This window comes from Narcine bancroftii, chromosome 3, assembly GCF_036971445.1.
Source record: "Narcine bancroftii isolate sNarBan1 chromosome 3, sNarBan1.hap1, whole genome shotgun sequence".
NCBI lineage: Eukaryota > Metazoa > Chordata > Chondrichthyes > Torpediniformes > Narcinidae > Narcine > Narcine bancroftii.
In genome coordinates, this window is record NC_091471.1 from 83,173,705 (window position 1) to 83,188,327 (window position 14,623).

The 14,623-nt window shown below is 38.2% G+C and overlaps 1 protein-coding gene across 2 annotated transcripts in view; it reads left to right on the plus strand.

The window, feature by feature from the left end:
- Positions 1 to 14,623, plus strand: part of LOC138757316 (vasculin-like) — a 90,144-nt gene that overhangs the window by 21,362 nt on the left and 54,159 nt on the right. The window lies entirely within an intron of this gene.

The following is a 14,623-nucleotide window of genomic DNA, read 5'->3' on the forward strand; positions in this document are numbered from 1 at the left end:
GGTGGTAATAGAATCTGAGCTGAGACAAAGAGTTAATGGGTAGATCAGTGTGTAGCTTGCAAGAAAATAAGGAGAGGGAGAGAGAATTGAATTGCTTTGTAGTGCTATGAAATGGCCAGATTATTGGAGAAACTTGTGTGTTTCACTACTGACTCAAAACCCACCTTGTGTGTTGATAAATAATTTCCTGTTCAGTTCAGGAGCAATAATAAAAGCTGGTGTTGCCGGTAATGTTCACATCCTGCAAATAAATATTCCAAAAAAATGTGGCAAGAAATAAACACTCAATAAGTGGTAAGATTATCTCTTTATCAATAACCAGTTTATTAATTTATTCTTCCAAGCAAAAATTAGGCAATTTTCTTGTAAACCTCGTGCACTCCTGTGTCCAAACTCGTATTTTGCTGCACTTACCACAATGGTAAAATGAAAAATCTACTATGGCATCTTAACCATCCTATTATCCAGTGGGATTTTTTAAAAATGTAGACACACAGCACGGTAACAATCCTTACAGCCCACAAGCCCGTGATGCCCAATTACACCCAATTAACCTAAAACCCTGGTATGTTTTGAAGGTGGGAGGAAAATGGAGTCCCCTGGGGAAAATCCATGCAGACATGGGGAGAACGTACAAACTCCTTACAGAAATTGTGGGATTTGAACACTGGTCACTGGTGCTGTTACCGCGTTGTGCTAACTGCTGTGCAAACTGTGCCGCCAGAGTGGACATAAATTCCAAAGCTCATTTATTCCTTTGTAATTCTCAGAGTACTATCATTCCTGATATTTTCCTGCTTTGTTTGCTGCTCTCCATCCTGTGAATAATGCAATTAAAATCTCAGAAAATTATGAAAATAACCATCTATTGGAAATGTATTTGGATAGTTCTTTCAAAGCCAGACACAATAGTATGATTAGCTTTTTGTTCTATATTCAATGAATCATCTTGTAATTGAATCCACAATTACAGAATTTACAGCATGAAGGATTCCACATCCAGTTAGAAAATTTCCTCACTGTCTGATGCACTCTTTAAAATGCATGAATGTAATGAATTCTACACAAGGAAAAGGGCCCTTCGGCTCAACATCATCTCCATTGCAATGAAGCCAATTGCATTTGACTCATGGTCCTCCAAACCTTTCCTATCATTGCACCTGTCTAAATGTCTTTATGCCTTTTGAACTTTACAATTTTCCTGGCTTTTGTGCTTCTTCTGGCAGGTTGACCTTCTGAAGAAGAGACCCCTCAGGCACTTTTCAATCTTAGTTTAAATCCATGGCCTCTAGTTTTACATTCACAACTCTGGTGGGAGATTAAGACCATTACTTTGTCTATGGCCTTCATGGTTTTATGAAGTTCACCTTTGCCTTTCATATTCAAGGTCAATCCAGCCTCTCAAATAATTCAAGCCTGCCAGTCCAATCAACATTCTCATGAATATTTTTGGCATCCTGTCCATCTTAAATGTTACAGAATTGCACAAGCAAATAACAATTCTCCCAAGTGCAGTCTCAGCAACTGTTCAGTTGTATCATTATGTTCCTGTACTCGATGCCCTAATCCTGACGGCAAAACTTCACCTTCATTACCTTGTCTGTGTCGCCACTTTCCAGAAATTATGTTTGTATCCCCAAGACTCTCCATGGCCCAATCATTCATGACATAGATCCTGCTGTGGTGTAACCTACCAAAGTGCAATGCCTTGTACTTATCAGAGTTAATTTCCATCTGCCATTCCTTGACCCACTTTCTCAGTTCATCTCGATCCTGTTATAATAATCTCAGAGAGACTTCTTCACTGTCCACTTTTCCATCAATTTCATTGGCAAACTTATCATACTAACTACATGGTCATCCAAGTTGTTGATATAGATGACAAATGAGTGGATCCAACTGGTCACAGGTCTTCAATCTGAGTAAGATACTTCCACTGCCATCCTCTCTCCTACCATCAAGTTAATTTTCTCTTCCATTTCCCAGCTTGCATTGGATTCTGTGTGATCTGGCCTTCCAGGCTAGCATATCATGCAGAAACTTGTCAAAGGCCTTGCTGAAATCCATATCAACAACTGAAACCCTGATCAGGATTATGAGAAACTTTGCCACTCACAAAATCATGCTCACTCACTATCCTAATCAGTCCTTGCTTTTCCAAATGAAAGTCAATCCTGTCTCCAACAATCTCCTACAGGCACTTACCCATGTCTGATGTTAAGATCCCTGGCCTGTAGTTTCCTGGATTATCTTAACACTTTTAGTTAAAGATATGACATCAGCTGATCCCCAATTTTCTTGCACCTCACCCATGTTCAACAATGGAAACATTTCTGCCAGGGCTCCTGCAATTTCTTCAGTTGCTTCAATGACATCTTAAGATACACTTGATCAGGCTTTGGGGATTTATCCATCTTCCTGTGTTTTAAGACCTTTAACATCTTTTCTGTAATCTGGGCTCTCTTCAAGACATTGCTATTCACTTCCCCAAGTTTGGGTGCATATGTGTATGACAATAAGCTCATGATCATTCCTTAGCTCATATCTTGCTCCAAAGTAATTGCAGATGAGAAATTGTGTTAAGGACCTTGCCCATCACCTGTTTCAACATGTAGACCATCGTGATGATCCTTAAGATGGATTTTTCTTTCCAAGTTACTCTTTTGCATTTAATATACAGTACTTGTAGAATCTCTTGGCGAGCCAACTTGGAGTCCCACTTTGCCCTCCTTCTTCTGAGCTCCTACATCTTTATGCACGAAAGAGTCACTTAAATTCAGCTGTGTATAATTAACATTTACTTTACAAAATTCTCACTATTTATGGGCATCCAGGATTCCCTTATCTTACTATCATAGCCCTTCCCTCTGACAGGAGCGTGCTTTCCTTATCTCTCTTAAAAGCCTCTGACTTGCCAGATGCCTCTGTACCTGCAAGTATCCTCTTCAATCTTTGCAATAAAAATTTCCTGCTCTAATTAAGAACTCTTAATTTGTGACCCAGACCTATCATTTTCCCATAACTATTCAAAAATGAATGGATTTGTAGTCAGTAGTCATAAAGTATTCTCCTATTGACAGCCCAGTCACTTGCCCTACTTTGCTTCTCAAGAGGAGGTCCAGTTCTTGTTAGAACACCAGGAATGAATGCTTCTAATACTGTTCTTTGTAATTGGAGTTGTGATGCTTGACCCAATACTACCTCCCTAACATTCAAGCAGGAACCTAAATAGTTTCTCCTTCCATTACCACCCTGTGTGATCTGATCTTCCAGGCTAGCATACCACAAAGAAACTTGTCAAAGGCCTTGCTAATGTCTATAGACTACTAATATTGTTATTTAAACAAAAAGATTTGTATGTGCTTCTTCTAACTTCATCTACTGGCAAGACTACATTACTGTTTTGCTGAGCACTTGTGCTCTGTCCACAATGGCTATCTCGAGTTCCTGGTTGCATTCTATTTCAATACATCTTCCTATTCCTATACTGATGTGCCTATCCTTGGCCTTGTCAACTGTCTGGGTGGGACCAAATACAGAGCAGGGAACTTGTGTTCCGCCTGAGCAGTCTATAACCCACAGAACTTTCCAATTTCAGGAACCTGCCAACCTGTGCATTTTTTTTTGTCTTCTGATCTACCCAGATTCTCTAAACTCCTCCCCCACTTTGTTCCATTTTCCTATTGCCCACATTCTTGATCTACTGCTTCCTATCTATTCCTCCAGTAATACCATTTATTCATCATTAATTCTATGTTTGGTTCCACAACACTTTTATCAAATTTCAACCTAGTTTTCTCCAGTTATTGCCTTTAAGCCTTTGTCTATTCCTTCCTGACTTTTTTTTTTGCCCTTTTCTTATCTGTCTCTACCTATCAGGCTGCACTCTCCCTTCTGTTGCCTTCTGCTTTGATGTCCACAGGACTTCATCTGATCTGCTGCATAGTTTAACAGAAGCAAAATAACTGTAGACTGTATTTCTCTGAGTTTGGTGAAAAGTGCAGTTAGGAGCTCTGTTAATTTTCTTTTCTGGTGGATCCACAGTTTAGATTTGCATATTTCCAGTCCATGTAAACAACTTTGCAAATAGTTGCCCATCAAGGTGAAAGTAGAAAAAAAAATAGAATTTGATAACATTTGGACATTGTGCCATGTTTTCTTTCAGTATTGTTTGTATAGGTAGGACAAGCCAGTTTTTGCAACTGGTAACTGAAGTGCTTTCATCAAAACTCCTTTCAGACATTTGAATGGATTCTCTTACAATACAAAAGCAAAGGTTGCAGGAGATAATTTGAAACCACACTTCATTCATTAGTAAACATGTCAGTGGCAAGATCGGTGTTTATCACTTGTTCCTAATTGCACAATCTTTGTAAGCCGCTCTCTTAAAATGGTGAGGTTATACCTAGTGTTGTTGGGTAGGAAGATAAAGGGTATTGATACAGTGACAATGAAACAAAAGCAAAGTAATTCCAAATAAAGATGATGTGACATGAATTAAAAATTTTTGAGATTGTATAGCTCCCTTTCATTGCTGCCCTTGCCTTTCCATGTCACTGACCACTCTACACAACTATCAAAAATACTACACTTTGACAGATCAGACCACCAGACACTGGTTCTCCAACCTACTGAGAAGTAGATGTTGGGACATGAGGATCTGGTGGTAAAAGTTGAACATTGATGCTCTTAGAAAACAACATCTTGCTTTACTGCTTTGAATGAGTAAACTGGTCCATCTTCAACATGATGGTACCAAATAAATTCATCCCCAAGCTGAGACCCTGGCCATGATACCACCCCTCCATGCATTCATGACTTCCTTTGTTGTAGACAACAATCAGTGAGGATTGATGACGATACTTATTCATGATCATCTATCATATGGTGCCCTGCAATATTGTACACTGGGTGTTTACCATCCTCCTTTTATGCCCATGACTGTGTGGAAATCGGCACCATTTATAAATTTTCAGGTGACAGCACAGTCGTAGGCCAGATTACAAACAATGAAAAACTGGAATATAGAAAAAGAGAAGACTAGTGGCTTGATGCTAAAATGAGGGAAGGAACTCACTCTCCTGCCTGTATCTGGTGCTGCTGTGGACAGCCCGATGTTCTTCTGATAATTATCTATAGTGATCTATCCTGGTCCAACCACTTTGTGATGACTATGAAAAGACACAAGTACCATAATTCCTCAGAAGCCTGAGGACATTCAGCATGTCACCTGTATCCCTATTGAAAGAATTGCACCAGGATGAATCATTGCATGGTGAGGGAACTTGATAGAGGTGTTTAAGATTTTAAAAGGGACAGACAGAGTAAATGTGGATAGGCTTTTTCAATTAAGAAGGGGGAGATTAAAACTAGAGGACATGGATTAAGATTGAAGCGGGAAAATTATAAGGGGAACATGAGGGGAGATTTCTTTATACAGAGGGTGGTGGGGATGTGGAATGAGCTTCCGGCAGACGTGGTCGAGGCGGGATCATTGGTTACATTTAAGGAAAGACTGGATCGTTACATGGATGGGAGGGGACTGGAGGGGTATGGACCGGGTGCTGGTCAGTGGGACTAAGAGGGTGGGGATTTGCTACGGCATAGACTAGTGGGGCCGAACTGGCCTGTTCTGTGCTGTAAGTGGTTATATATGGTTAAGGTGAGGTCAGAACGAGGAAGTGCTATATCTTAAAAACATTAGGATTGTTAAGCTACCGGTACTGGACAAGATATACCTCTGGTTGCTATGGGAAGAGAGGAAAGAGATTGCTGGGGTGTTGGCAATAATCTTTGCATCCTCCTTGGACACGCTGGAAATGCCGGAGAATTGGAGAATGGCAAATTCGGTCCCCTTGGTTTTTTTAAAAAAAAAAGGTAATAGGGAGAAACTGGGGAATTATTGACCAGTGAGTCTTGCATCAGTGGTGGACAAACTATTGGGAAATTCTTAAGGACAGGAGTAACAAGCATTTAGAAGTATAGTCATCATCAGCATGGTTTTGAGTGGAAGGTCATGCCTCACGAGTCTAATTGAGTTTTTTGTGGAGGCAACAAAAAAATTGATGTAGATGAGGTACATATGGATTTTAGTCTCCCATGGGAGATTCATTCCAAAAGTCGTGAGGCATGGGATTCATGGAACCTTGGTTGTGTAGATTCAGAATTGCCTCTAGAAAGCAGAGTAGAAGTGGGTGCAAAGTATCCTGCTGAGAAGTCATTGATAGTGTAGTTCCTCAGGGATCTGTTCGGGGACTCATTGGGTCAGTAAGTTTGCAGACTATATGCAGATCGGAGGTGTTGGCGATTGTGTTGAAGGTTATCATCGATTACAACAGGATATACACAGAATGCAGATTTGGGTGGGAAAGTGGCAGATGGAGTTCTATCTGGATAATTGTGAGGTGATGAATTTCAGAAGATCAAACCTGAAGGCTGAGATCATGGTTGAATATTTAAGTGTGGAAGAACTTGTTATCCTTATTATTGTCATTAGTTGAAGGATTGAGTTTAGGAGTTGTGAGGTAATGTTGCAGCTCTATAAATTTTTGGTGCGACCACACTGAGATTATTGTTCAGTTCTGGTCACCTCATTACAGGAAAGATGTGGAAGGAATGGAGAAGGTGCAGGGGAGATTTTCCAGAGTGTTGCCTGGATTGGAAAATGTCTTGTGAGGAAAGGTTAGCAGAGCTAGGGCTTTTTGCTTTGGAATGAAGAAGGATGAGAGGTGACTTAATAAGGGTCTGTAAGATTGAGAGGCATAAGATAAGGTAGACAGCCAGCTCCTTTTTCCCAGGTGGGTGTAAGAAACAGCAGGGGGAATCTGTACAAAGTGAAGGAAGGAATTTTTTTTGAGTTGCCGGAATGCATCAGGGCTGATGTTGGAGGCTGGAACAACGGGCATTTAAGACACTTGGATGAAGGAATAATAGAGGGTTATGAAGGAGGAAGGGTTGAGTTTTTTTTTTTGTGTTGGTGTATATTGTGTTGGTGTATAATATGGGCTGAAGGGCCTGTACGGTGCTGTATTGTTCTATAACTCTCACGACAAATGATTTTACTTCCTCTGGATTGAGATGATTATTACTTAGTGCTTGTCTGCTCAGTTTTTGCTGTTTAGAAATGTGGGGTGCTTCATCAGCAAACATCTTCCCTCCTCAACCTTGAGGAATACCCATGCAGAATATCAAGAATGAGGCTCTTGAAGATGATTAAGCATCTGTTGCCCTGAGAAACCTCTGCAGTTATATCCTTGGATTGATTTGATTGGCTTCCTGCATCCACGTTCCTCTTTTGTACTTGAAGCAATAACCACAATTCCCATTAATGTCAATTTTATGGATTTTGTAATAAGGGCAAATAACAAAGTTCAAAAAGTTTGAAATTCAGATTTATTGTCTGACATGACATCACATGCAACCTTGAGATTCCTTTTCATGCCGCTCTCGGCAGAATTCCTACCTATTGGTTGTGCAAAATAATTGGACTCGAGATAAGATGTGCATACAAAAGAAAGAAATGTAAACTGAAGGAAGTGCAAACAAACTGTGCAGTACAAAAAATAAATGTTCAATAATAAATAATGTGCAAAGTCAGAATATTTGTGAGTTTTGTTTGGGAGTCTGATGGTGTCAGAAACAAGAGCTGTCATTTTCTTCTCATTTCTGGAATTCTGCTCTATTGCCAATGTTTTTTTAAAAAAGATGAGCCCAGATGGTCTGAGCAGCATGCAAACTGAATATTTGGTGGTTAAGTTATGGCAACTCTGCTAATTACAATTTCTATCACTTTGGTCATTCAGAGATTTGTCAATGCAAATGGCTAGATTTTATTTGTTTTTGGTAGATGGAATGAAATACCTGTAAACTTGACACAATGGGAGGCCAATTTGGCCTACTGTACTCTTGCCAGACTAAAATTGCCAAATTAGGCTCATCTTATTTCCTGTTTCATAATCCATGACCTTTGGATTTGTGACTATTCATTTCTTCATTTTGGTACTTTTCAAGCAAGGTGATTTTTACTGCCCTCTCAATTCAATCTTAGGGGCAGGAAATAACTGTGTGGAGTTTTTATGTTCTGTGACTGGAGATGGCTTTCCTCCTGTTATTGAATGGTCTGCTACTATTACCAATTGGATATGTATGACTTCAAAACTTTTACTGTTTACTCAAAAACAAACATTTAGTTCTGTTGTTGCACAGCTTGGTGCGTAATGCTGCTCCTGCCATGCTCTTTCATTCTCTCATGTGGACAATTATTGATCAGCTTTTTGATCTCATGGTAAAAAAAGGGATAAATCAAAGCAAATGATGGTAGGTTGTGGTGAAATCCAATTTTGCTGGTGGTTCATACTCCCTCATGCCAGACCATTTTTGAATGGCTGAATGTCATCTGAATCTATTAAATTTTGTACATTGCTGTGATAGTCAAACCAAAAGGTGAAAGCAAAATCTTGTTTTCACAAAGGCCATTCTGTTGAAATTTCTACCAATAGTTAAAGATCAAGCTATAACAATTGTGGATGAGCTGATTGTGTCTTTCCATCTTGTTCTTTCACTGTTGGCCCAGACTGACAACTGTATACAATCAGTGGTCCTTGTAATCTACTTTTGGTGATGGATGTTGAATGAGTGTTGTCTCCCAAATCTGTGGCTGGCTTTCCCACAATGTTTGGATCTCTTTCAGGTTTCTGCTTCTGCCACTGTGCCAAACTTGTTGAATGTAATTCACATCCTTGCTGTTCTCTACTTCATTCTTCCTTTAATTTTTGTCTCTTTTCACTCTTTCTTGCACAATTATTAGCAGAGCATCACCATAACAACACAACTATTTCCAATTATGGATTTTTTTGTGGCTTAAATATCTATCTGTTTCTTGAAATAAAAATGGCGACACAAGTTATGGTCGAAGACCAAAAATTTATGGATGTGTCATCAGGTTGGAAGATTCGGAAGTACAGAGGTTTAAAGAGATAATTGGTCACTAAAAGAATGGTGTTGTTCATTTTGGGCAGAAAAACGTTATCAGAAAACTTTGGAGAAAGACTGGATGGTGAAGGCAGTAAAATGATGTTTGCTTTTTTTGTCCTCTTCAGGGATGCTACTTGATGCATACTTCAAATGTTTATTTCGGATTTCCAGCTGACTCAGTAGTATGTATTGTGATGTAATATTTGTAGATGTATTTGGGAGATAAATTGGTAAAATTAGAGTAGATTACATACATACACACATATTTTAAAACATCTTATTTGAAATACTGAATAATTCGTATTCAGTGACTTTATTTTGGAATGATATGCACATTTCACAAGTAGGTGCTAATTGAAATGATGTCATGAAATGCATGGACTGGAGACAGGTCGTCTGTGTTGAACATTTTTACAAGACTTCTGTCCTTTCTGCAAAGTGCTCACTCAAAGGACATTGAGAGGTTTATTTACCGAAAACAACAGATGGGAGCAGAAGACTGACTCCTATTGTTTGCTGGAGAAAGAGGGGGTTTTGCAAGTGAGAGAGAGAGAAAGAAGGACATGTGGTTGGCAGTGTTGGAATCTGAGATGGAGAGAGAGAGAGAGAGAGAGAGAGTCACCACTGAAACAGCAGGAGAAGCTGATTGGAACAGAAACAGAAACTCCAGAGTGGCGGATGGCTGGAAGTGCTGATGTTTCTCTCGGAATAAGAGGAACAGAAAGGAACTCTGTGGTAGCCTGAAAGAAGGGTTATCATCTGGAGAACCCTGATGGGGCAAGTTTCATCAGCAAGACATTGAGGTGACTAATGGTGGTACCTCAGTTGTGGAAATCCTGGAACAACAAATCTCTCTCTGCAAACCTACAAAGAACCTTCCTGAGTGGTAAACATTTACCTTTCGAGCACCAAAGCCCGGTGAACTTTATACTTGTTAAATTCTGTGCACGGTGTAAGAATTTCTTGCATCCAGAGAACTTGGAAGAATGAGAAGTGAGATTGAACTGTGAACCAAAGAACTTTTCTTAAATTTACACACACATTGCATACATGTGCGCTTCGAATTAGAAGAGGATTAAGTTGGGTTAGTTAAGTTAATATAGATAAGATAAAGTTTAATTCTGTTTTCATGTTAAAGGTAATTAAAAACAACTTTTGTTTAACTAACTAGTCTTGGTGAATGTCTATTGCTTCTGGGTTTTGGGGTTCTTTGGGCTCATAACAGTATGTTTGTAAACCAAGGCATTCATTTGTAGGTCATTAAGCACAGCAATGAAGAATGAATAGGTCAGGGAACATTAGATCATAGCAAAAGTTTTAGATGATAAGTGTATGGAAAGTAGAAAATGATGCTAGTAATGTGCATCAGAATGTTCAGTTTGAGAGGTAATAAAGGTAACTCCATTTTCCTGTGGAAGTTGAGTGATTGTTTCCTTGAAGTGATCCAAGGATCCATGAGACCTGCAGTCACTTGTTTCTTTACTATCTTCCTTAGCCCCTCTTCTGCATGTGTATGACCTTCCAGCCAATCCTGTGGAGCCACACTTTCTGATGTATTTGGCTGCAGTCACAAGTCCCTAAATATAACACCAACCCTATTCAGTGGTTAATTTTTGAAAATTGACTTTTTACAATCCTGATCTCAAATTAATTATTGAAAATGTCCTCCACAGCACAAAAACTGTCTACTTTCAGCTCCGTACCATTGTCTTTCTGCATTTGCAACATTCTTATCCAGGTTTTGGCATTTTGGACTAACCACCTGCTTGAGTAACAAAATAGATTTATATAGAATATATTTGATGGAAGTGCTGAACTATTATCAAATATTATCAATTATCAAATAATAAAATGACACATTCAGTTAATTTGAATAGATGACCCTGAGCCATTGTTACCTTGGCAGATATTAAGTGGCAATTTAAAGAAAGAAATGGAGTAAATACTTTTGGAGATGAAAAAATGTGCATCTTTTGTCCCTTGTAAACTTCAATCCAATTATACTTCTCCCTTTATACTCACAGAAATTTCATGCCATCTGCTGAAACTAGTTTTTTTTAAAAAATATTCAGATGTCTTTAGAATCTCATTTTTTCTCATCTACTATAGCTTGCAATACTCTGGAAACAGCTTCTGAGTCTAGACTCTTGTGTAGCTTCTCCTTTCATGCTGCTCTGATTTAAAAGTACATTCTGAAAATTTCTCTCCCTTTCTACCTTTCTTTGTTTTATAGGTTAAACTCTGACCTGCTCTATCTATCCTCGTTGATTTTGTGCTTCTGGTTAGATTATTGTTATCTCTTTAAATTAGGTGCCTTGTTCATACTAAATATTGTTAATAATGTTTAAATATCTTGAGAAGTAAACTATTCTGATCTCTTGTTTTCTAAGCAAAAAGCATGCTGATATTTAAATCATCAAAAGGTAAAGCCTAATTTAGTAGAGTAGGCAGGAAAGTTGGAGAGGGGGTCTACTGGATAACCTCTTTAAAATGTCGACATGAGAAAAAGGAACTACTGGAAACAAAAACAGCAGGTCAAGCTGCATCTGTGAAGGTAAAGGGATCATTGTCTTTTTGGCTGAGAATGTAGAGGGAAAATGATCATTATAGAGGTGAGAGGGATGGGTGTAAAGGTTAAAACCTTGTGTTTTGATTTTTAGTTAATTTTGTGCTTGTCTCTTTAAGAAGACTATTGTTTGTAGTGTTACCATAGTGACTATGTCGTAATATCAGTGCTGACTAAGAGCTTGCATCTCATTCTTTGACGAACTATGAAGGGGACGTGAGATCAATTTTTTTTTGGAATCAAAATATAGACAACACTTTCCAGGTTCTAGTATTTCCTAATTTCAAAGCATATCATCTTCAAGGAAAAGTGGGGAACAATATTCTGAATTACTATCTCATTAATCCATTAATTGATTTTCATAATGATGAGTAAACAAAGCATATACCGTATTTAAAGATATAACGATATCCAACTTTAAAGATATGCAAGAAGAAATATCACTAATTAGGAGAAAATTATCTCAAGCTCACTTCCCCTTCATAGTTCGACAAATCCAAGAATAACATATTAAATCATATCTTTACTGTAATCACCATAACCTTTATTGGTGAAACATCACTTCAATATCAAAATCTTATCAGAACACCTATTAAAGTACTAGTTAAGTCTGGACCTTGAAAAAGTTGAGAATTCAATGAAACTACTTGAAATGATGCTCCACGATCAAATATTGTGCGTAGTTTCTCCTTTTGTGGATATACAACTCCATGATGAGGTAAATACCATTTTCTGCCATCTTTACATTCTAAGTTATCTTCGGATACCTTTTCTACATAACCCTTGGTTATCGTGTCCAACATGACATTGGTATATTCCAAATGAAAGGAAGAATTTCTCTTGAATTTTCTCTTCAAATTCAACATACGCTGCTCTGCAATTACTTTTATTATCTTGCATGCAAATCTCTCTTTTCTTCAAAGGTAATACTATACAGTAATGACCATCAACATCTTTAACAGAATTTGTAACTAAATCCGGAAACTGCTTGTCCTCCTTCGACGGTTCTTGAATATCTGTGAGACATTCAGGGAAATCAATTTTAAACTATTGTTCCCACTGATCATTAAGTTTGACATCTGAAATTTGGTTGACATTCACATTCAACAACTTTTGATAATTATTCATTTTTCCTCCTAATCGTCCATTAATTGTCCACCCAAGCAACGTTCACACAGCATAAAGTCCGTCATTTTGATTCCTTATTACTTCTAGAGGTTTGAGAGCCTTTGGTACATCTAATCCAATTAACATCTTGATTTTGACATCAATCTTTGGTAAGCAAAAGTATTTTAGATGATTCAACTGTTTGATATCATCCTGATAGGGAATATTCTCATTCACAGGCATGGTCTTCTGAGTATATACACTTGGAAGATCGCAAAATTCATTGCTATTCAATCCAGCAATCTGTAAATCTGAAACTATATTAGTTTCAATGTTCTTTTCATCATTCATTGTCTTCAACAAGATCTGTGATCTTTTACTATGAAGATGAAGTTTATTCATTAATTCAGCAATACAAAATGACGCAGTACTTCCTGGATCAAGAAATGTGTAGTTCTTCAGTATGGAACTCCCATTTTTAGCCTTAACCTGCACAGGAACTATTGAAAGAGCTTTGTCACCGACATTAGACTTGGATTCAACAAACTATTAAGGGGACATGAGCTCGAGATCATTTTCTTTGAATTCGTCTTGTTTCTTTTCGTATATCTCTTTAAAGTTGAATATCGTTACATCTTTAAATATGCTTTGTTTATTCATTGTTAAGAAAATCTTATTGCGAAGTTATGCAAAATCTTTATCCATTTTATCAACGAATCAAAGTTTGGCTGATTGGATTAATAATAGCAATTCGGAATATCATCTTCACGTTTCCTGAAGGTGGCACGTTTTGAAATTAGGAAATACTAGAACCTGGAAAGTGTCGCTATAATGGGTGAGGCAGAGGCTGAGGGGTGATGAGAGGAACCAGGTGGTGGGGGGGGATCATGGGACGAAGGACTCAGTTGGGGAAAGGATTGTGGGGAATGCAGAGACACTCTGGTGGGTGATGGATAGAAACATGCAAGGGGGAGATAAAAAGAAAAATAGGGAAATGGAGCCAGGTGTGGAAAGGATAGGTAGAGACAGAGTTTAAAGATTGTGGAATTGATTGTACAGTGGTGCATTAGTAGAGCTGCTGTCTCCCAGATCTGGATCAGTGTGGAGCTTGCATGTTCTCTCTCTGACAGTGCAGGTCTTCATGTGATTTTGTTTTTTTTTTCCTCATCTCAGATGTCTGGGTTAATTCCCTATTGTGAATTGATTCTTGTGTAGGTAGGTGATTGAATCTGAAGTAGTATGAGAAAGATACATGAGGATAAATGGACACAAGGAAGTTTAGAGGGGCAATGAGAAGGCATTGAGAGCTGAAAGCTTCCTCATAGGTTATCAAGTTTAAGGTTATTAAAACCTGACTGCATATGTTCAATTAGATGAAGTGTTTCTCCAGAACATTGCACACATATACATAGTAAATGTTCTCAGTTAAGGAAAGAGAGACCCCAGTGATCTTCTTGACCATTTTAATGATTTTTACCTACTTCAGGATTTCTATGTGTATGTTGACTTGTTTTCTAATGAAGTAGAGAGTGTATTTTACATGTTCTTGTGAATCAGTTAATTTAAAAACTCTTTGGATGTAAGAACACATTAGTTGACTCGTCATCTCATTGTGATTGTTTGATTCTAGTTGTTCACATACTCCTATATTTCAAGTTCAGGTCAAATAAAGTTAGAGTTTATTTATCATCTGATTGCATAAGTACAACCCGATAGTGCAAAAGAAACAAACACACAACCAGACAAGTGATACATATGCAGAACAAATATACATAGATAATAAATATTCTTTAATAAATAGTAGAGTCTTGGATAGTAGTGTGAGCAATTCATTTAGCATTCTCACTCTCTGCAGAAAGAAGCTGTTGATCAGCCTGGTAGTGCTTCTGTCTCTTTCCCAACAGGAGCAACTGCGTGGAGGGTTGAAGGGGTCCTCGCTAGGCCTTTTTATACCGCTGGCAAGCGGTGACCCTACTT